At 41.9% G+C, this 24715-nt stretch overlaps 1 long non-coding RNA gene across 1 annotated transcript; it reads right to left on the bottom strand.

The window, feature by feature from the left end:
• Positions 1-1780: 1780 nt before the first annotated feature.
• On the bottom strand, positions 1781-21109 carry LOC148224970 (uncharacterized). Its single transcript, XR_015801832.1, has 4 exons — positions 20658-21109; positions 17798-17965; positions 6726-6884; positions 1781-6605 (listed from the first exon to the last, which is right to left on the bottom strand). It is a non-coding gene; the product is annotated as an uncharacterized LOC148224970 (long non-coding RNA).
• Between the last annotated feature and the right edge of the window lie 3606 nt (positions 21110-24715).

The following is a 24715-nucleotide window of genomic DNA, read 5'->3' as shown; positions in this document are numbered from 1 at the left end:
GGGCTTCAAGGCAACCACTGATCTGTTTTACCAGACATAGATGGGGTGCCACAGCAGCCAAAGAGAGAGAAAGATGGGGTGAGAAAAGAGTTGTAACAATGAGAGTCTGACCACAAACAATTCTTTCCAGGAATGGTTCCTTTAACTTATCCTAAACAATGGGCTACATTGTCCAAGTATTACCTACATAGTATTTGAAAACCCTCATTCTAATAGCAAACAGCTGTTTGTTTAAACCACATTTATGCCCTTTGCTTAATGTTTGTGGATATTTGTGTGATTCCAGCTTTGGTCAGCTGCTCTTCTGGCTGATCTGAGTATCTGTCCTGCACATGAAGATCCTCACTGCTTGACTTCACTGTTGTTCATTTCCCTCCTTGAAAGGCTTCATTCCTTTTATCAGGGAGTAGAAATTACAAGACAACCATTGCTTTATGTATAGATTGAAAATTCTGTGTCCAAATTGTTCTTGGGAGCCACACATAAATTTATTCTTCAAAGAATTGCTTTAAAATATTCACGTGGGCTCTGGGAATGCAGAGCTTATCACACTGCACACATTTTTCAGGAGTAGAATCTTGGAGTTGCCCTGAGAATGCTGAATTTAGATGCTGATGGTGCTTGCAAGAGCAAATAAATTACAGAATGGCTGTGTCTCATACATGTAAAGAATTCATCAAGATCATACCTGGGTTTTTTTTCAATTTCTACATGTGGCTGATCTATTTTTGCATATCTTTAATGGTGTGCAAAGGTCATCCTTCAGAGTTATACAGATGCCCTCAATGGCAAAGTTTAGTATCAAGTATTTTAAGTCATGTCAGTATATCTTACTGTCTGGGATAAATACCTAATTAATTCAAAATTTATTTCTCTGGAAAAGAGTTTTCTCAAACTCTGTTTATTTTCTGGAAGGAATATTGTTTCCTAACTATTTAATCTCACAGTGAAAGAACAAAAATGAAGATGAGAAATTGAAGATTGCTATTGTGACATTACTGAAGTTAACTTGGAGCACATTTACAGACTTCATGCTATCTTCATATTATACAGAGACAGCAATAGAAACAGAGAAACAAGAAAGACATTGTTACCTTCCTCATTTCCCTTTCTTGTGTTCATGAAAGACCATCTAAATTTCTGATTAATAATATTTACACTCATATTGGCTGGATACAGAACTGTAAAGTAAGAAAAAGTTGCTGGTTTTCAATGAATATTGTTTGGAATATCTCTGATTTCATACACCAGGACATAACATGCTGAATTTTGAATGTGCTAAGAAGCTCTATTGTTCTTCCTAAATTCCTAATTTCTTTATCCGATGAAGGAAAAATACAAGCTAAAAGTTGTAACTTATAAAAGCTGAAGCCTAATAAATATTACAATTACCTATATAACTGTTTCCTACATAGCTGTAATACACCAGCATATTTTCCTCCCTTCTGACACATCTCTTAAGGAAGTTTCTCTCACTAAAACCTACTGGGGAGTAAAGGGAAAAAATTACTTACCATTAAGTGCATTACTCAGCTTCTATGAATGCAAAATTTTAAAGCCAACTGTCTTGTACACACACAAAAAAAGAGTATTTTTCTTGCCTAAGTAAACACCACATATTCACTTAGGGAACAATGGCATATTAGTGTGGAAATATCATTTAAAACACATAGCAAACAAAAGTGTATAATCAGCCTTGCAGCTTGTCACAAAGCACTCGCTGCCTGATCAGCTCACCCAAGATGTGGAAAATTTCAAAGACAGAAAGCAACTTCTCCTCTCAGATTCTCACTGCACTAATTAGCTTTGACTTGCTATTCCTTCCATGTGTGCAGAGAACTTTGACTTCATAGAGATCCCTAGCACTGCAAGATGAAATAATCTCTAAATTCTCTTCTTTTGTACAGCAGAAATGGGTCACGTATTCAACACAGGCAAATTACAGTTAAAAGATCGATGGTAATCAAAGTAGCTATCAGTGTCAATTTTATTAGAAATATTAAATAAATACATAGAAGTGTTTAATGCAGTGGTACAACTACACAGCTGTTCACATAGAAATAAATGTGAAAAAACCCACACAGTCTTCAGTCCCTCTCTGTCATTCATGTGTATGCAGTGGATTGTTAAATTATGGACATATTGTGCATGCTTAATTTAAAACTGAGAAATAACTGTAAAGTATAGTATGGCTTTTCTAGCACCTTAAAAAAGAAGATATATTAATTGTGGAGCATCAGATGAAGGTAGTGTGGGTTATTTTGCTGCAGCTATGAGGCTTGTAGGGAGAGGAAATAATTTCCTAACATGCCAACTGTCATAGCTGAAGAATTCAGAAAAGATCTCAGACACACAGACCCATTGTTCTGAAATAAAAGCAAGAGATTTCAAAGATCTGGGGGTTGGACTGGATGATCTGTAAAGATCCCTTCCAATACAAACTATTCCATGAGTCTGTAAGATAAAGATGAATGGAGGATGATGGCTCAGAGCTTAGCTGGGTATGTACCAATCTGATTATTCGGGTTATAGTGCTTAATAGTGCAGGTGATAGGTCCCTGTGAAGAATGGGGGTCCTCACTGCAGGAGAGAGGAGGGTGCATGAAACATGGAAAAATTTCAGGCTTGCTCCCTCCTGGGGCAAAAATATAGGGAGACTTGTACTCTATAACCTGTACAGCATGGAGAGGTTAGCCGTGGACAAGAGAGTTTATAAAATGTCAAAAATATATTTCTGAAAAGCCTCTTATTTCTGGGATTGTGCAGAGTTATAAATGAGTCCATAGTTACCAGGCTCATCCTCAGGAAGTTTCCCCTGAGGGTCCAGACTGAAGGATTAGGATGAAATGACCCTTTTGAGAAACAACCACTGACTTCCAAGTAGGTGTTTCTTTCCCTGTGGGCATTTTGTGTGAATTCTTCCTGAGTCACAATGGTTATTTATTTGACTTTCTTGCAGTCGTGCTCTGGAGGAAACATATCACATTCTTGGACACTCAGGGAAAGGATCCAAGATTGTTCTGCTGTAGCTGGTATTTCCTCTGCAGTGGTGATGGGCAGGAGCTGCTGAGTTTCACATTGTTTGACTGGGTGCAGTCTGGATGTGACTGGTTTACTTTAGACTGTCAGTTTTCTTCTGCTCACACACTTGGTGGGACTGAAGAATGGTTTGAAGGCAAGGATGGACAGCTGTGCCCATCTTACCAAGTAAAAGCTCTGTGAATGTTAGAACTGAATGATTTTCTGCATCGATTAGAAGGCAGAATAGTGTGCAGCAGTCAGAAGTGTATCACCAAGTGGAACGCCTCACACTTAGTGTCTCTTTAAGATAAAACTTACTGCTTTAAAGAGCTATTTGTGCTTGAGAGTGAAAGTAAAACAAAGGAGTTTGCTTAAAACCACCAGCTTCACTCCTGCTGTATTTTTGTCAGTGGTAAAACTTATGAGAACAGTATGCAACATGAAAAAAGTTCACCTTCCCAATAAGAAATGAGATAATGCAGGAGAAAAGCTCATAAGAAGTAACAAATGCCAGGGGTAAATACCTCTACTGCAACCAGAAAGAAGGATGGTTTCATTTTTTTTTAATCCTGGAAAATTCATTCCAAGATCATAAAAGGAAATGCACCAGGTTTTGCCTTTTTATTAACAAAAGCATTTAAAAAGCATAATGTGATGGACTTAAAGTTGCCTCTCCTAAAACATAAAAGCTCAAAATGTTGGGTACTATGGAGGAATTGAAGAACAAACAAACAAAAAAACACAGCATGCCTCTACATGCTGGAGCAGGACTCTGAGAATCTTGGTTTGAAAGTGGATGAACAATTGTAAGATCTAAGAAGTTGTCTTAACAGATGGGATTTGGCTTGGAGAGGAAAATAGTATTATGAAAATATAAATATTTAATATTTTATGCTGTGTTAGGAGTGCATTCTAGTTCAAACAAAAATTCAAAAGGTCTTCAACAAATGCACAACAAACACATCTGAAATCAAACTCAAATAATTGTAAAAACTTTTTAAAAAATCATTCTCTGGTTTCATTAATTGCCTCTAGGAAGGCTGTTTTATACATGAAGATGTTTCTCATCCTTAAAGACCAGTTAAAAATGTTACATTGGGAAAAGCTGCTAAATAAAGAAAAAGTACTAGAAAATAAAAGGTTCATTTCTTTCTTCTCTGCTGACAAGGAGGATATGGTATAAAGAACATTGTCTAAGACCTAGAAAATTGAGTTTCTGAGAGTCTGACTGCTAGGATCATTCAGTCCCCAAAGCCCGTGGGAAGATTATTCAGCCATGAGTAGACTGTGCCACTGTTTTCATATCTTATCTGTGAGGAGCTAGCTCAACTCATTTGCAAAAACTGGAATGTGCTGCAGGGATACCAGAGTTACTCTTGAGTCTGCAATAGTTCTGCCACTGGGTTTTCCTGTCTGTGGTGTCAGGCTCAGGCTGTCCTAGGTATGGCATAAGGAAGAGATCATGTGGATAATGTTGGTGCTATTAATCCTCTTTTTATTATAACCTAAACCCCATATTATTAGCTGACACGTGGTGAATGAGTCCCAATCTCTTAATCTAACATGATTTAAAGGGATGGTAAAAATAGTGTCTTGCTTTACAGGCATTCATTTATGGAAATAAACTTTATCTAGTGCACAAAAACTAGGGTGGATAATTTCAGGCTTACATTTCATACATCTCAGTTGTTAGAATTGATGTCTTTTAAAATACAATATTAACTTCTGTGATTCTATAACATGTGGTATTGGCGATTTTACTAAATCATTGCAGTAAATATTGATTTAGGCAGCTAAGTCTCCTGAGATAAAATAAGGCACTGAGGAACAAACTCTGCCTACAAAAACAAAATCATATGTATTTAAAAGTGTAATAGTGTTTGTATTAAAGGTAAAGAATGGTAGTTTTCTGATGCTTTATTTAATATTTTTATTCTGTTTGGAGGCTGGACATTTCAGAAGGTTTTTTTTTAGGAAGCTTAGCACTGCAGTGATGGCTGAGCTAAGTCCCTGGCTCTTCAGTTCAGCTGCTTTGATCTGTCAGATGTGAACCCCTGGGTACAATCTGGAGGACAAAGGTTTGGGTTCTGCATCAGGACCATGCTGCCCATCAAATCTACCAGCCATGTCCAGGATATACATGAGAACACCACTGACACAAAATCAGGAGAAGATTGTTATGAACTTTTTCTAGAGGGGTTACTTTTCATCCACTGACACATGAATGAGTGAATATTTTAAATTGTCATAGGTGAGCACTTAAACACGTTATTGGCCTTTGCAGAATAGTTTTATTAGTGACATTTTATACTCTCTGTTATGAGCAATATGTTTTTTATTTTTTGCTTATGATAAAGGTCTTTTCTTCAAGAATAACCATCTTTAGCATATGTTAGAAATGGGGTGACAAGTTGGGATAAGAACCAACAAGTCTTAGTTTCTGTACGTGGTGAAAAACTAACAGGCATCTTTGCTTTTAGCCTACTTTTGTCTGCCTACAAAGAACTTTGCTTGTCAAGAATTGTAGGTACCTACTCTTCAAGTGGAAAGAATAGCTGGCCTCCAGCCTCCCACAGGGAGAGCTGAGAATTAAAAAGATCCTTTAGAGAACCTAAGAATGGCTTTAGCCCCTTCAGCAGCTGAATAAAGTTTTATAATAGAAGTGCAAACGCACGTGCTGCAACTCTCAGTGAAAAGCTGTCATGATGCCACAGTATTTGCAATTTAAACCTCAGCTTTTCCAGGCATTCTCCTGCACTTTATAAGTGCCGCTGATGTACAAATAACTTCTGGCATAGCTCTTGATAATTCTTAAAAAATATTTGAAAATTATAATCTCCCGTTACGAATGTGAATTAAATGGGTGTGCTGGGAGCTTTTCTCTCAGTGCACAGTGTGCAGCAGAATGGGCAGGGGCTGTTGGAATGAGCTATAAAATTGTTACAGTGAATATCACACGCTGTAGGCAGGTGTGCACCTGGCTGTCTCGGCTGGGTCGAGCTCCTGGTGTGCTCAGGTACTGCTGGAGGTGGGGACCCTTGGAAATGCACATGACAACAGCTCCTGCCAGTGCCAAACCCCTCAGCACGAGCAGCAACAACTTCTGAGCTTCTTTGTTGCCCAAAAGAAATAGTCCCTGCTTGGGACACGTAGGTTTGTGTTTCCAAGGCAGCATCAGCTGCTGGATGGGAGTGCAGGTCATGGAGTTGTGAATCCCTCCCAGAGTTCTGTGAAAGCCTCTACCCCAACACCACTAGTCTTTCCAAGGAGATCTCATTGCCCAATTCTTCCTGAATATTCTCCCCTTCCTCCAGTCCTGCGGGCTTCTCTTTGCACTTGCCCTTTTCTTCTCTGGCTTTCAATGACACGATTACCTCTCCCATGCCATTCATCATAATTTTATCTCCCATTTTCCTCCTTGCCCCTTGCCTTGCACCCTTCCACCTCTACTCTGTGTGGTCTACTGGGAGATTCCTTTCCTCTCCTTGGGTTCCCTTTCTTCACTCCAGCTGCCCTGGACCTTTAGTTTCTGATGTTCTTCTGTCCCCCTGAGCCAAGAGAGGGACAGTACTGGAAAACTGTGCCTGTTTGAGAGGACAAGGGACAATTTGCTCTCAGAATGCTGTGTTTTTAGGACTGAGGCATTTAAAGTGTATATACTGTATAGAGTCAGGAGTACATCTAACTCCATTGCATGCTCCTACCTTGTCTTCTGTCCTGACAGTTTGAACTGGGCAAAATTTCCATTTATCCACATTGTGTCATCCCGTTCTCTGCCTGGTCTAGCTGCAATCTCTCCCTGGGCATGTGCACATGTGGCCAGAAGTTGAGTGAACATAACCCAGTTTCCTGCTTGTCCAGCCCTGGAGAAGAGAGGAGAAACAGTGACCAGAGTGGCTGCACAGAGGGTTCAGTCAATTCCCAGCCTCACGCCTTCCCACTCCTCTCCTGTCCCAGGAGCTCTCCAGCTGTCTTTGTGTTTACTTCTGCCTTCCCTGTGACGTCTTCTTACAGTCTCAGTTCCTCTTTTGCATGCTGGAGAGAATGGTATTTGCAGTCCTCTTTTATTCTCTTTTCATGGACTGGGCATGCCTGGGCTACTTCAGAGCTCTTATCCTGCCAAGGCAATGAAAGCTGATGCATTCATTGCTTCCCCTTGTTCATGCCATCCTTAACAACAACAACAACAACAACAACAACAACAACAACAACAACAACAACAACGAAATGCTTTCCATCCCAGCCTGGTTCCTCTGTGCAGTTCTCAGCTGACTTATTAGTAGGCCTGTGTTTGTCATTTGTGAGATTGACTGCACAAAAACTGTAGGTGTAAATTTAATAAAAATATATCTGTAAACATTACAGCACTCAGCACCATGGTTTTTATAAAATATAAAATAAAGCTGGTTGTCTGTATCATAGGTTTAGGGTGGTAGCTAACTGGGCTTTATTTCAAGGTTGTGTTCCTTGATCCTTTTCCAGGTGAGATACTAAAGAAAAATACTCATGAAATTTCTGAAAGGCAGAGAAGAGTCATCTCAGACTAGTGTGATGCCCTATTGTAACACTCTAACACGATTTTTCAGAGCTAGATGAAAGCATGATAAATTGGTGACAAGAAGGGTCAGTCAGTTGCAGGGGGAAAAAGCCCCATGAAGTTTTCCCTCCTGGCTGCATTCATGGACTGGATGGCATTCCTGCTGCATGACAAATGTGCAGGCATCATCTTCCCAAGCTGGAAGGAGATACAGCAAGAATGTGGGAGAAACCAGATGAAGCCAAGAGCACGATGGAACAATTTAGGAAATTAACTCCTTCTCTAGGAACAGAACTAGGCTAGTGATAGATATCTATAAGGGGAGTGGTGGTGAGGACCAGAGATGGGAAACATGTCAGGCATGCTGAGAGGAGGCAGGACAGCAAGACATGGGATGCAAGCACCCAAAAAGACTTGTGTAATGTCTCTAAAGACCTGTGTGACCTTTTACAAGCCTTTAACATAGACATTGCTGAATCCTCATGGCTCAAGTCTCCATGCTCTTGGTTTTGTCCTCTTTCTGTCTTTTCTGGGCTGTTTTTGATGCTTTGGTGTTAGAAGAGAAAAGCATCCCAGTTTATGGCTTCTACCTTGCAGTATTGCTGCCCAACATCTTTACTCCTCTATCAGTGCTGACAATTTGTCCTGTCAATAGTCAGAGGTGCCATTTCTAGTACAATAATGGTGAACAACTGTAGTAGTGTGACAAAAAAAAAGAGGTTTCTGGAGCCTTTGTTCCATGCAGTCTTGAAAATCTCTGCATGGCCTCCTGACCATCTGCCTGCATGATCTTGGCAGAGCCAAGGTGAGTTGTGGGGTAAAGACCACATAGAATAAAATTAAACATGCCAGCTCCCAAGAAGTAGAGCCTAAGGAGGAGTGTACAGCAGATATAAAGAGTGCTGAAGAAGCTTCAGCTGCATTTGAGCCTGTTCTATTTCCACAGTATATAATGGATAAGTGGGAAGGCAGCTTACAGTGGATGTGGAGTCATCATTAAGGGCAGGCTTGCAAGTTCAGCTTGTGTATATCTCTAAACAAGGGAGGGCAGCAGCTTTTTTGGTAGCTGAGTTCAGCTGTCTCACACATCCTTGTCTCACCCCTCCTCCCACTCCTGCATCCTGAGAAAGACAGAGCTGTGCTCCTCCAGAAGAAGCTGGGAAAGGAAGGAGGTTGATCATTAGGCCTTCTAGATTCCTTATTGTCAGACCCTTCAGAATCTGCCTTGAGCAGCAGTCCCTCCCGAGCAGCCTTTCTCCAAAATGTCTCGGGAAACCTTGAGACGTGGAAACAAACCTATGGGCATGTATGGAAACAAACCTATGGGCATGCATGGAAACACACCAGGTTATGCCATCTGCACTAAAGGATCCTTCAGGATGATCAAGAGTTTGGGAATATCAGAATCATGGCTGTCCTTGACAAGGCAAGCCTGGAAAAGAATCATCAGTTTTGTCTATGTCTTCCCTGAGAGGCTCAGTTCACTCGGTGTGTGATGTTCCCTGAGGCTCTGAACAAGTCCAGGATGCACATGCAAATGCCTTCTACTTTCAATCTGATGTAAATTCTGGAAAATGTCTACCCAAGCAATAGACAACTGAAAATTAAGTTATAATGGACAGTTTCAGGCAATCATAATGTAAATGTCAATACTACTTGGCACATATCTACAAGTAACATTTACATTGTTAGCTGACTGAATCAAAGTGCCTACTGGAAAAAAGCTTGGAAACAGGCATGAAACCCCTGAGATCTGCACCGAGCTGAACTAGTGGAACAACAGAAGGTTTTCTTAAGGCAATTGACCCTAAAATAAAAGGCTGCAATCAATAGATTTTAACAGTTTACAGACCATGATAGAAAAATAAGCAAAACTTCCATGGCTATGTGCTCAATTTCCTTGTTTACCACAAGGCTCTATCTTGAACAGTCACATTTCAGCTCTATTTTTAGGCAACATTCATGAAGAAGAACCATAAGATCCAGAGCTCCTATGAGCTGTGCGTTTCCCAGGGAGACCTCAGGGAGCAGCTGATGTCTTGTTTGCTCTTCCCAAGGGGGTGGCTCTGAGCTCCCTCTTTCCTGCCACAGCCTCCCGAGAAAGGCAAAGGAGGGCATTTCTTCCTCACACCCCTTGGGATGTGTCAGGGGCATCCTCACAGATGGACAGTGCTGCCAGCACTGACTCTGTGCCACATCATCCCAAAAACAACCTGCCAAGAGCTGCTGGATGAAGCAGAAATTGCATGTTAAAAACTAAGCCTGAAGTTTAATCATTCCTGAGGTAATGTACATAAGAAGGAAATGAAACTCCTCTCTAGAAGAGTGATCTATTTGCTTATTGTCTGAGGAACTAAATACTGTGAAAAGTCTGTAAAGTGTTTCAGCTGGTTTTTGTGCAGCTCAGAGGGTAAAGCCTTGCTTTTACTGACTATAGACACAATGATAGAAACCATCCCTTGGTGCAAGACTGAATTTCAAGTGGAAGAGTTGATATAATTATACCATAAAATTCAGTCATACTGAAAATGAAAGCAAAACCCATGAAGGATTTACATGAATCCTTAAAGTGATATTAACTTCAAGAAAAATCCACTTCACTTTGTCAGCAAGCATTTCTGGAGCAGGAGGATTTAGTGCTGAGGAAGCACACAGTTTATTTAAACTTCCCCTTCAGCAGCTGTAGAGGGGTTTGAAATATCCCCAAGTCCCCTCAGGGGCTCCTGGATGAAGGTGATGGGTTTGGTTCAGGACCACAGAGGAGGCTCAACTCTCATCACCCTGTTAAGAGAAATAATCTGGGAATAGCTGCTGGGATGTTTATATTGCACAGCTAACACAAATCAATTTAGCAAACACCACTTTTCCCTTTCGCCCTAAATGTGTTCATGGATACTGTGCAGCACTTACAGGCATCAGGCAGAGCAGCTGTTTCCCTCATAATTTCCCATTTTCAGTCACATTTGACAAAACTGTGGCTTTTCTCTCCTCTTGGAAAGACTAATGTCTGATGTCTGCTCAAATATACTGAGTAAATTAAATATCAGGTGGTGTCCCTGTGTACATTTAGGAGTGTAAAAAGTGGCAAAATAGGTTTTTTTGGGATGCTCTAGACTAAGAGCAATCATTTCCATAGCATCCACCTCTGTGTTGCCTAAAGGCAGCCAAAGGGTCTCTCTCTGAAAAGGCAACACATTTACCTTTGGACAGGTGAATCTCTCACCTTTTAGCTTTTATTCCATTTGCCCCCTTCAAAGACAGACCAAAGATGAAGATCTACTAATAAGATTAAATTATAATTTTAACTTGTTAAATAAAATTTGTACAAATACAATACAATGGTTATAATTATAAAATATAATTTAGTATCATTATTAACAATACTTGAAAATGGAGCCGGAATAATTTCTAGTATGATCAGCAGTAGAGAACCTATGTCTCAATGCTGAGTCTTTATAATGAAGATAAATTGCCTTTAGATAATTTCATGGATGCTTAGTCAAGCCTAGTCAAGGCAATTTGTTGGTTTTTTCTCCTTGAAATAATAAATTTCTCTTTGTACCTCTTAACTCTAAACTGAGTAAATATAGTATCAATGTCCATGAAACCTTAGGAATTACATAACAGTCAAAATTCAATGACTACATATTTGCATTTGTTAAATTCTTTTTGCATTGATTTGCTTATCATTTAATGTGAACTCCTGGGGATCCCAAAATAATTCACAGCTTTTTAGTGGCTTCAATAGGGCATCAAAGCAGACACATCCCAGAGAGATGAAGAAGAAGCACCTCACAGTGCTTTTAAAATAAAACAACCACTGTGCTACTAGAAAAATGCTATCAACTACAAGCTTAGTATGATGTATGTAGATGTAATATTTGCAAAAATACAGGCAGCCCCTACCTATTTTCATACTGATTTGGTATAACACTTTTATAGCTGGTGTAGACCCACAGATGTATTTTCCCTTTCCTGGTGGTGCTGTAGCTTGTCTGGTTTTGCACCTGACAAGCCAAAAGCATCTACATTCTAACCTTGTCCAGAAAGAAGATTGTACCAATTTATCTCAATCTTTTCTAAATTGGAGTAGTTAAATTGATACATGTGTGTGTGTGTGCAGCTGATGGTGTTGATCTACACTTCTCTCCCAATTAATCTCTCTGGCAGTCGCAGCACATCCTGCCTACCAACCAGTCCCTGAGTGTGCTTGGGAGGAGTTCAAAGACTGCAGCTAGGAAAGGACTGGGCTGCAAACAAAAGCAGAACTGAAACTGGAGTCCCAAAGTGCTTTGCTTATTGCTCAGACCTCCTTTGCAGTGCGACGTCTCCCCGTGCCCCAGATTAGGAGGTTTGGCACCAGGGACTGTCTGAAGCCTGTTTGATGGACCACATTTTCTAATGCTGTGGAAATACATTGCCCTTTCCAGAGGAGCAGTGCAGAAATAATTATTTGTCCTCATTGGATTCAAGCTTAATAACCCCCTTTAAACATAGTCATTCCCACCTTTCTCCTTAGGATTTAATTTGACCAACATTTAAGCATACAGGTTCTGACACTCCCATCACTCTGAAGGGGTTCCTCTCATCACCAGCATCTTGTCCCTGTCCCTGGGCTCCTTGTTTCACCATGCTATTGTTAATATTTGTGCAGTTCCTCAAGGCAAGAAAGAAAGAAGTTGCCTTTAACTGTATCTACTTTACCATGTGGATATAAAACCAATTTTGGCAGAGAGGAGGAGGCAGCATGGCTGAGAACGATGGCTGGGAGCAAGGGGAGAGGAGGACACCACCTTTCAGTGGCTGGTTTGGAGCATTTGTCAAGCTGCACATCCTTCAGTTCAGCCTTTTATTTCACAGGATGCCTCCTCCTAAGGAATTCTTCACTGATATTTATCATGTTGTAAACCTAGTGCTGTCTCACCTAGGAGCTGTGCATGTCTGGGGCTGACTCTCACTGCCTGGAATGCCACGTTGGAGTCCTGGCTACTGGGGTTCAACCTTCAATTAATGTCAGCTATGCAATGATACCAAGTGGGCACTAAGACTTTGCTGTGGCCTATGTGAAAGACAGGAGTAAACCCAAAACTTATTTGTGCTTACCTGGGCCTGTAATTAAACTGCTAGGACACTCAAGTCTTAATCCAATTGAAAGTTCTTTGATTACAGCATTTAAAATTGTGCCTTCATTACAAACTCAGCAGGCTCAATTATTTTGCAATTATGAGCATTAATAAGTGGTATAGGAAAATCAGGACAGCCTGGAGGATTTAAGGATGGCAACTGCTCCTGAGAAGGATATGGAAGTGTTGCTCAGGAGTGATCAGAAGCTGCTGCCAGGCAACAAGGGACCTGAGAGGAACCTCCTGGGATGAAGGGCAGGACCTAGATCATCTCATCCTCCTTAGGGAGATGAGACTTGCAAGGACCTCCCATCACTGCAGAGAGCAGCCCCAGGGAAGCAGAGCAGGGAGAAGTGCTCTTTCCCTCAGGGCTGCCAGAGAACCAAGCACTGGCAAATGGCTTTGGGTAAAGCTCTTTCAAGATGTCTTTATCACATGCATAGCTGAGAGATAAATTGGAACATCTCATTTAGTGAAGAAAAGGACCCAGCCCTGGCCTTGTGCTGGTCTCTTTGGATCAGGGAAGAGAAGTCGTGGTGGCCATGGAAATGATCATGACAAAAGAAGCTTTTCTAACTCAGCATGGTCTTTGTTCCTACACTTGTCTTTTTATTGAAGCCTTATTTGAGAACCCTGGGATATGACTTAGGCTTGACTTAACTAAGCTCTGGCTCTTTTCTCCTGAGCTGTTGTGCTGGTCCATTGTTGGAGAAACAAGAAACAGGAGATGAAAAGAGGCCACAGACTGGAGACCACTTCAAATTACAGGAAATAATCAAACTAATCTCTTTTTATAATGCCAAGAATGGAAAGATGGTGATAAAGAAACAGTACTTGAAAAGATTATGGACTAATCATAAATTACTGTTAAGGGCACTAAGAAAACCACAATCCATTTTGGTAGAATAAAGTTCTGGTGACCACTGTTGCTTCACTGCTCACCTGCTGGCTCTACTGTCTTGCCATTTTGGAGACAGGTGGATTTTGAGGTGACAGCCTAGGCAAGGTTTCAAGGCATCTGTCTCCTGTCAGTGCAAGCTCTGAAGCAGAAGAGGCAGCAGATGAGCTGGTAACAGTCTCAGGGCTTTGAACTCTACCTGTTATCTCTGCCTTAGAGAAGAAGGCTACCCACGCTTAATGGAAGCACACCTAGCACATTAACAAGCAGCATTTCAAATGAAATGGTCTCATGTTTTAAGAGCTGGGTAGCACAAGTTCAAGGTAAATATAAAGTTACTGGAGTTGAACACTTTAGTTCTCATCACCCAAGGTAAAGTAACTTGTTCTGAGCAAGCTTCAACTAAAAGGTATTGAGCCTTGACAGAAAACTTTTCCCTGAAGGTTCAGTCAGGGCAGTCCCTGCCCTCCCCTTAGACACTGATGTGAGCCAGACCAGGGAGACAAAAGGAGAGAAAGAAAATCCTTTCTTCTGAAGGCTGACTTTAACTGTCTCCCAGGAGAATTCCCAGTGCCAGAGAGGAGGAGGAGGAGGAAGGGTGGGAACAGGTGCTGGGCACAGCACGGGGAGTTTTCAGCTGCACTGAGTGGTTAGACAGGCTTTTTGCTGTAGTGCCAAACCACACCTGGAGTTACACCAGCATGGAGCCAGGTGCTGTGAACATGTGGGACAGGTGACATGGCCTTCTGCCATTGCTCCACTTTATTGCCACACTGTTAGAGCAATGGCCTTCCCATCCAAGGCTGGCACTCCCTGCAGCCTTAAAGGAAGTGTTCAATTACCAGGTGAGCCCCATTAGCTGCAGGGGTGGCCCTAAAGAGCTGAGACCTCTGTGTGCTAGACAGCACCTGGGTTCTTGTCAAACACAGCCAGGGATGTCAGAAGAGAATTACAGAAATATGAAGCACATGACGAGCATAATGTCTGTGCAGAGCTGGGACTGAAAAGGCTGATGTGGAAGGACATTTTGGGACAAAACTGGTCTCTATGAAATTTAGACCTCTGCAGTATAGACAGCTTGCACTGGCATGGCTGGCAAGGCTCCCTTTGGAGTCAAGTGAAGAGGAGCAAACCCTTTTAGGATGCAGTTCATCCCATCCCATCATTCCATCATCCTGGTAGATACACAGAGCTAAAGGTGATAAATACTTCCCTGATATTTTAAAAAGGCTAAGTTCTCCATAGGCAGCTATTTTTAAATGAGAGAGTCGTGCCCTATGAAAGCCTGCTTTTTTCCCTGTGACACTGCAGAGATCCTTTGGTGGCTTGCAGGAGTGCAAACTTGGCCAGAGGAATCCCACCGTTTCTCTCCCAGGATCTGAAGGATGAGGAAATGTAAGTAACATATTTCTCCCTGTTTGTGGAATCATAAGCAATTCCCCTTGCAAAGCAATTACTAAAAATTGCATCAGACTCCGAGGGAAAGGTAGTGATGAAAGAAGAAACTGCATTCCATTCTCTGAAAACTGAAAAAGCTTTGGAAAGGAGAAGAAAACTGGCACAAATTGAGCTTCATTGGACTAGGGTAAATATTTCTATGCAGTATGATGCTGACCACACAGCTGCCTCTTTGCAGCTAAGCCTTGACACCTGTAATGAAGTCTGTTTTGGTTTCTTTTGCCATTAACATCTTCAGATGTCTTCTTTTGTTTCGCATAATGTTATTTGGCTCCCTCTAAAGACAAAGGTAGATGCTACTAGAACTTTTTCCTGAACATCAATCTACCTTTAGGGCTGTGTAAACCCTCAAGGCAACAATTGCTCAGAAATAGACTGTACCGCTCAGTGTGGATGCCCAGGCCACTGTTACAGAGTTTTGCCAGCTGTGAGGAACAGCCAACACACTCCATTTCCTGGGGGTATAAAGAGGCAGAACTGCTTCTCTGCTGCCAGAAGAAACCCCTTGTGCAGACACAGCCACTCCTTCCCCCCAGGGACTGCCTCTCTGCTGTGGCAGTGAGGAACAAAGGCTGGTCCATTTACCTGCAGCAGGGATGTTTTGTCAATGGAGTGCACAGGTTGGACTTTTGTGTAGCAGAAGTGGTATCTGTCGTGCTTGACCTTGATGTCTCTGCATTTTATTTCTTTCAGCAAAAGGTTTTGACGGCTGATTTTGACTCACTCATTCTGTGGCTGCTGGTGATGGGCTATTTAGCATATTAATGGGAATAAATGCTCCTCAGCAAGTCACACTTCATCACAGATTGCTAAACTTCCCTTGCATTATCTTACTAAATAATATGCATCTATGCAAATTACATTTATTCTTAATATGTCTGAAATGCTCATGAAAGTGTAAAATAGATGTTTAACATCAAGTTTTTCTCTCTCCTTAAATTTTGCTTCATTTGCTGTTTTATTTAAATGAGGGGTCACAACTGGCCATTGAATAAAAACATTTACTTGGTTTTGTAAAAACCATGCCCTCCTGTAACATCTTTGAAAGGAGGCAGCATACACTGACAGATCCTTTCTCTTTAAGAAGAATGCATACCCCTTTGCCTCTGCTTCTGATTGGGATGAGAAAACATGCAAAACAATGCTGTCATTTAAACCAGGCTGCTAATACCTGATCCTGCAAGGGTTAAATGGTGTCATTGCAGTTTCACTTCCTCTCAGACAGAGAGAACCACACTGTATGAAATAATTTGTTTATATTCCTTTCCTGTTCCAGACAGAGTTACCAAGCAAGTTAATATGACTACTGCATCAAATACTTGCATTCCTTTCACACAAAGCAATTTAAACTGAATTTTTTGAGCAGGTTTTCTTTTCTTGACCTCTTCTTGAAATGAAAGTGATCCTCAGAAAATTTTGCATTAGGTAAGTAATTGGCCTGGATAAAAGTCTTTGCCCTCTAGAAGCATTTCAAGTGTTTGCAAACTCCATGTTTAGGGATCAGTAATCCAGCAGATTGTTGTGATTCTCTAAGTGGCAGATACAATAGATGTGCAAGTTCAGGTATGCATGTCAAGAGAATACACTTTGGCTGCTATTAAACAGTCACTGGATAATGCAAACTAAAATGCTTTTTTAAAGAAGTTTTATGAAATCTATGAGCCTGTCAGATCATAGATAAATTACTTCTAAAAGAAAAGCTTTTTGACAGCAGCATGTGAGACCAGGTTATAGATAAATTTAGTATGAAGCACCTAAATGAGGACAAGGTGGGGACAAGAGGGAAAATCCAGGATGTATAAAGCTAATTCCAAACTCTGCTGTACGATGCTCAGCCTTCTTGCTCAGGCTGTACTCTACTCAGTTGCATAAGAAATGGTGGCAAGATTAATGTCAAGCTACCAGAACTTTTTTTAGGTTACTATAAGGAATGAAAGCAAGACAGAAGAGTCTGAGAAAAGGTATGGGAAGGGAAAAGAGATGCAAGAAGCAGAAAGAAGGATTTCTTCTACTATACCAACTTTTCCTCCTCTGTAGTCTTCTTTGGGCAGCTTAGTCTTGCTCCAGGGACAGCTGTACAAGCTGTAATTTGACATAAATCTTTTTGCCTGACACTTTTGTATTCTCTGCTACCTTATTTCCTCTAGTCAAAAGAAGCAGGAAACTTGTCTGCAAGCACTACATGTGTATTTAAATGGTGCAGGTGATGATCCTGTGGAGAAAATGGCCTTGTTTCTTGACTCCACCACTCTTATCCTTTGCCATGGTAGATCATTCCCATGTGCCCTTTCAGTGCTGCTCTTGTCCCACATTTTTTCCTCTGCCGGCCTTGAAATGAAATCAGACAGCACCCTGGCCCAGGACAGCAGGCTGCCACTCAGATTTTCCTAGTAGGAACTTTGGTGGAAGGTGGGAATTAATTGTGTGGCAAGACTAGAAAAAGCTTTTCAGCTAGAACAGAGGCATTGCACCAAAAATTTATTGCAACGGAGAAACACTTCCTTAATTTCAAGGAAACTGCTAGTAGTTTTCATGGGTTGTTTGCCAAAGATTTATTATGCATGTGTATTTAAATAAAGGCCATGATATTTGCTTAGCAGCAGGAGAGCAATAGTGTGTGACAATGCTGCATCTATTCCCTGGGATCTGGCCAAAGCAACCTTCACGTGCACTGTATGAAAAAAAGTGCCCTGAGTTGACTTCTCTTAAACATGTCAACCCAAAATTTCCTCTGTAGTTTTCTATAATGTTGTTACTCACCTTCATGCTCATTTTGTTAATTAATTTGCAGCAATCTGCCTTTCATGTGAACGATCTTGGCCTCTGAGGCTGAGGCAAGTAGGAATAGAGACTCCTTCACATGGCATGAGCTCGGTTCCTCCATCCCAGGAAGGTGCCTCCATGCTCCATAGGCACAGACTAAAACTACTGAAGGAAGGAAAAGTTGCTTAATGCTGGATGGGGAGTAAATATTAAAGTCCATTTCACATGATTCAGTGGGTGAAAGAAACTCTGGGAGCTTAGATGAACCTTGTGTAGGAGAAAACAGAGACACAGAAGACTGATGATTTACACTTAGTATTTGAAAGACATATAAACAAATCCTAGTTAAGTCCTTCTGATAAGTGAATCATTGCCAGCAGTTTTAAAATGTCAAATGATCCTAATGTTCAAAATGATTGCTGAGATGGCAGTTCTTTTCCAAATCCCTGTTTTCAGTTGTTCCATATCTTACCTTTGGAAGTGAAATTTTTCCATTAGCCTTGACTTGGAAATGAAAAATTGTGCACTTTGAAAACTCAATTTCAAACAATGGTACCCAGCATAAAGTGGACTCTGTTCTTCTGAAAAATGTGTGGCTGCCTGACATTTTCTAGCAAAGCTGCTGGCTTTATAATTTTCAGTCTTACGATTCTGACAGGCTGGGAAAATTGTGCAAGGAGAAATACTTCACTGATATTAGGGCTTAGGAAAAATTGCTCTCTATTTGGCAAAAGTTGGTTTTCATTTTTTATGTTCAGGAAAAAAAGGAATTACTGGTGACACAGATACTCTTAAGGAGTTTTGAAACTATACTATCACTATCTGATTTTATTGAAGGGATTATTCGGATGCATCATGCAGCTCCTGTATAGGTACAATAATACAAGTCTTGTATTCTGCATGAGCTCTACTACCATGAAGCCCAAAGCTCACCTGATCCACCACCTGTTTATCTGTGGTTGGGTTTGTGGCACTGCAGCCAGGGCAAGGCAAACACTTGGGTTGTGGTGGAGACAGGACCACAGCCTGAGCAGAATTAATTGCAGACCTTGTGGTGATCAAGACTCCAGAGAATGTGCTCACCATGGCCCGGATAAGAGCAGCTCCAAAAGGAATTTTTAAAAATAAGGATTTTTTCAAGGTCCACGAATATCTGGATGAAAGAGAGGAAGGGCTCTGGTTCTGTGCCTCTGCAGGGAAGGGCTGCTCGCTCATGGTGACTCCACAGACTGAAAGTTTTACCTGCAAACACAGCTCTAGGTCAGCAGCTGAGCTCTGGCTACCAGGAAAGCAGAGCATTTGTAACAAAACAGGTACCCTGGAGCAGGGGTCCTCTCCATGCTCTGCAGACTCACTGAGCTGGGTAAGGTGAGGGTGAGCAATCACTCCCTGCTCTGCTGAACCTGATCAAACTATTTCCAACTAATGGCTTCATAATAACAGGGGGGCTGAGAGAGACTGTAAAGGCTGACGGAGTCCACTTTTAAAAATCAGGAATCATTGCTCTCATAGCAGAGGGGTATCTTTTAAATATATTTTATACAAATTCCTCTTATAAATGGTTAAGGACAGCAGAACGACCAGTTCCTACCTAGGCAGCAACCTCCCTCTGGCACAGATCCATTTCATTTTTGCAAAGTACTTAAGTACATGCTTAACTTTAACCACCTGAACTGTCCCACTGGAGCCACGGAGATGACTCATGAACTAAAGTTAGGCTCCTGCTTGCGTATCCTGCTGACTGTGGGCTTCTGCAATATCTACTGCCAGATGTTTGGGAGAGGAAATGAAAGAAACTCTGTAGTGGACAGTTAAGGGAGTAATTAACTAACAGAGGAAACTTTGTATCGCTTCCAAATATCTGAAAAGTGATCTAACGTGACAGTTGATATTTTGGTTGTCCAGACATAGGTTTAAACAATTTTTAGTCCTATTTATGTCTTGATCTTTTATGTTTAGTCTCCGGGATTCTTTAATGCTCTAGTCTGTCCACACTGGGCTTTATCAACTTTGTGGTTTCATCCTAATTTAACTATGCATTAATATTCTTCATTAAATACAAAATTGCAGGGTAAGAAGAAAGAAAAATGCTATGCTCAATGGATGTAATACTTCGCTCTAGAAAGGCTGGAGTAGAAGATGGTGGGATTTCCAGCATGCCTCTACTTTTGCAACCCATTCGCTGTTTTTCTTTTCATTTTTCCTTTCCAGTATACTCATCTTTCACTTCCAAAAGCTCTTTATGAGAGCACAGCACAATCTCTGCACAAATAGCACAGTGCTGGGATAGAGTTAACAGGAGACTTCAGCCTGAAAATCTCACAACAATTCCTATGCCATAAGCAGCACCCATCACAATAAGGTCTTTGATTCAGATTATACAACCCAGCACAATGCCCCACACCGGGCAGCTCCCACAGCCAGAGCCCAGTGTTAAAGGCAACCCTTCCTATAAATCCCACACACCAGGATCCCTCTGGTGTATTCCCCATGGGATAGATGAGGCAACCATCACTTGCAGGACTGTGTGCATTTTGAGGAAGTGCTGTTTTCCTAGCTCTGGGTTCCGTGGAGTTTTAGAGAAAAGTGCTGCAGACTTGCGACAGGCTGTCACAATCTGAGAGAGAGACAGAGAGAGGGTGAGAGATTTATTAGGGGAATCTCCTTTGCCTCAAACACAGCTTTCTTTGAGGGTTGACACTTCATTTCTTCCTGGTGCCACCTCCAAGGGCTCTAATTCCCCAAGTGACAGCAAGAGAATAAAACTCACCATCTTTGTCACCAGTGTGGACTTAGCCCATTGCTTCCTGAAATTGCCCTGGACTGTCCATACACAAATGACCATCTCAGATCCTACCTGAGCTGTTTCCACTGGGCCCCACTGTTCCATTTGCTGGCAGCTCCGTGCAGAGGTCAATCCCTGGCCGGGTGTCACACTTCCTTTAAAAGCAGAGACCTCCAGCACAGACCTGACAGGCTAGAAGGGGATTGAGCAGGAAGCCTTGTCTTGCTAGTGCATGGAGGGGTGACTTTATTCTGGAATAAATTCCTCTGGAAAGAAGGCAATGCAGGACAATCCTTTCTGCGATCACCAGCTCAGTTTTGAAAAGCAGAGGAGAAATAGCACACAAGAGGCCACACTCGAAATGAAATCGACTGCTTCAAATTCCTTCGGTGTGAGTCCTGCCTTTCCTTAACGTCCATGGGAACTCTGCCAGTAATTGCCCTTGTGCTACAGTTTCTCCCTTTGTTTTATAGTGTCCAGCAAAGCCTGATCTCCACATTAGCTCAGAAGATGGCACAGCACTGATTTCTAGTCTGAAAGAGCACACAAAGGTATTGTGAATGTGTACCTTATTATTAACTTTCATCCTCTATGACAGCTACTTTTAGTTATGTCATACTGTATACAGCAACCTCTCTTCCTTGCTAACACTGGAAGGGAAACAAAGGCTTCTTGTTTTCTGAAGTACTAGACCTACTCTTAATTTCCATCCAGAAAAGCCCTTCCAACATTTATTCTGTCCAGAAAAAGATCACAGGTGGCAGTGGGTGAAACACTGACTGATATTTTTAAAAGTTTCTCCACTGCTCTTCTAGCAGAGGAGCCAGGAAGAGAATATATAGCTAAAGTTCTTCAGTCACATTAGGTACCCCTAATGCCTAAAAAGTCCTTAGGATGTATCTTTTTTAGAATTATTACTCAGCTTTCAGTCTACTCACATGCCTATATAACATGCACAGCCACCATCAGTGCTGCTCCATACGGAGCCTAGAATGTAATTCAGGACAAAAATCAAGCACTCAGCTGGGCAAGGGCATTCAAGAAGGTCCTAGGCTGTTTTCTCTGGTGGGGAAGGAGTGTTTCTGCAGTATGTGGTTCCTCTCTTTTGTGTTTTTTGAGCAGGGTTTGAGCAAGGAGCCGTCCATCTGGGGCATTCTCGCCTCCCCCTGGGCAGCTGCTGTCAGGGCTGGCAGCTCTTGCACAGCAGCTTCTCCATCTGGGAAAGCAGAGTCCCCACCCTCGGTGCCAAGCTGTCAGTCTGCTTGGAGTTTTGCAGTCTGGGTTCGCACTCCTGGGTAGGCTCAATAACGCTAAGAACTTTATTAAAAAATAGACCCAGGCTCATCAGTTAACACCAAAATTAAATTTCAGGGTACATGACCGTTCACAATGTATCAGCTTGCAATTGGAACTGCCTTAGCCTCCAGCCTATGGAAGTGCCTTTGAAACACCATCAGTGTTACTTGTACAGGACCAGCAGCTCTCACCTTGCTGTGAATGAGGAGAAAGAAAAGGGAAAGGTCACCCAATCCCCTCTGCTGCTTGTGCAAAGAGTCTGGGTCTGTGGACTTCCCCTGATGAGGCTTCTGACCATTATGGTTTTCTGCATATTGCAGCAGGAGACTTGCACTGATCTGTCTCACTGCTTGGCAAGAAGTGAGAGTGCCTTCATAAGAAAAGCTGCAGCTTTCTAAATAATGCTGCAGCTCCTATTCTGGACTGCATCCTAAACCTTGCTGGGAGGTTCCAGGGCAGCTGCAGCCCCTTGTACAAGGTCCTGATGCCAGCTGGGTCCTTGGCACCTCCCTGGCCTTGGGACATGCCATGCCAGGGGAGTAGGTGGCATCATTTTGGGAACCTCCCCCTTACCTCAATCCCACAGGTTGTGACAGGGAGTTTAACTAACATTTGCCACTGTGGTTTGACCAACAAACCGAAGTGTTTCCATGGCCCCTCACCTTTAAGGAGGATTGGAAAAGTGATGCAGGGAATTTGGTCTGCAGTCAGCCCCTTCTGTCCTTTCAAAAAGGGGATTCTGGATTTGGATGGCAAATATTTGACTTGCAGTAGGGTTAACCACAATGCCTTCCCAACTCCAGTTCTTGCTGTAGGCATCAGATATGTGACTTTGCTTCTTTTTTCAGGCTCACTCTGTTTTAGTTATTTAATATTACCATGTACCTTTCCAAGTGAATTGTTTCATATATATTTCTGAGAGGAAAATTTGTTTTTATAAATGCATAGATGCATAAAGCAAATTAAACTGGTAAATTAAAACTAGCATTATGTCATCCAAGTAAAGAGACTACCCTAAAAGACAGCTGTACTGCAAAAGTGCCTTGTAATACCCATTTCATTCTTGTAAACAATGCATCTCTTTAAATGAGGACTGCAAAAATCACTCACAATACTTTGGTTCAGGAATCCGGCTGATTTTCTGAATCACTGTTTTTAATATACGGGATGTGGGCGTCTAAAAAGCCTTCTATATATAAATCTGAAGAGCCATCTCATTCTGTTTCTGCAACTTATTTTACCACTTTCTCCTGATTCATTTTTTAGTGAATGCTGAACATTTTAAGAGTAGAGACTGAGCAAAAATGCTCTACATAGACCATTACAGTTTGCAGCTCTGTGACTTCCCAAGAGGTTATTACATCTCAAGCAGTGAGAAACAGCTCTCACTGAGTAAGAAATTATTCCATTGTGTAGTATTATTCAAGCAATTAGAAATCATACTGTGAACAAAATACTGTATCTCTAGGTAGCAATTTTTGAGTGTTGTACCATACCTACTTAAGTGTGTAACTACAGCAAAAAAAGTACTATGTTAACAATACAACCATTTCTAAATCGAAAGACTAACAAATTCATAAAAACAACAATACACTGTAATTAAAATGCATTGTTTCATTTGCTTTAGACATCAAAATTCCCAGTTTCAGAGTCTCCTGGATTCTTGACTTCCCTGCCACTATAAATTCCTTATCTGGCCAAGGGGAGTGAGCAAGATCTTATAGGATAGAGAAGATGTTCACAGGAAACAAGAGGTAACCTCCCTTTCCTTCCACAGCACTCCTGACTCTTAACTGCTCCAAAACACTCAAAACCTGGTCTTGCATTTTTCTTGGCTAGTACAACATACTGCCATAAGACTAAGCAGAACATTTTAAAGAATTTCTGAAGACCTGTAGTCAGCCTTTTTCTTTAGAAAATTAGATTGTGTCAGCATATTAACTTGAAGCATCATGGTAAACCCAGCTTTGCAAATTATATAGATGTGAGCTAAGAGGACCAGAGCTTACCAATTACCCAGCTTTTAGGGTAGATCTCTTTTATGGACAGAAGCAGAAAAAGACTAATTTATTTTTGAAGTCAGCTAGGATACTTTTATTGCTATTGGCTTCATTTGATAAGCTCCCAGGTACATTACAGTGATATTGATGAAAAAAGGTGGCACGACAAGCCAGTGAGGTATGGAGGTGCAAAAGCATGATTAATACCTACCTAAACTCACACAGTCAGAGCCAGATGTGACCACAGGAGGAAGAGCTCCCATCTTGAATGATCCTGGCATGTGGCTGCTTAAAGAGGAAATGTTTTGTGTAAAGAAGCAGGGGATCCATGGTGTGTGCTGGTCCAGGGCTTGGAAACCCCCCTCAGCTCCTGGCAGACAGCCCACCACCTAACGGAGCTCGGGACCTCCCACCCCATGCTGTAACTCCCTGCATCCCTGGGGAGGCAGGAGGCACGCTGTGAGTTAAGTCTTGGTGATCCTTCTCCACTGCTGTGACCCTCAGATATTGCTGAAGGATTCCCACCACTCCCTGAAGTGGCCAGGCACTCTGGAGGGTTTTGGGAACACCTGTGACAGGTGGGGCACTGCAGGACTGGAGGATCCAGTGCTGAAGGCACACTCCAGCAGGCACTGGACCAGCCTGGCCCAGGGATCCCAAGGTTTGGAGAGTCTGTTCAAGTTGTTGGCTGGCACTGAGCCTCCTCACTATTAAACCATCCATAAAAGCCCCAGGGTTGGGGGGAAGGAAAGAGTGAGTGTGAGAGAGGCAGGAAAGCACAAACACCTCTGTACGTAATGTCTGCATTTCATAAGACTTTCTGTTACCATGGCA

Source organism: Sturnus vulgaris, chromosome 2 (genome assembly GCF_052056855.1).
Source record: "Sturnus vulgaris isolate bStuVul1 chromosome 2, bStuVul1.hap1, whole genome shotgun sequence".
NCBI lineage: Eukaryota > Metazoa > Chordata > Aves > Passeriformes > Sturnidae > Sturnus > Sturnus vulgaris.
This window is presented reverse-complemented; position numbering and strand designations above follow the sequence as displayed.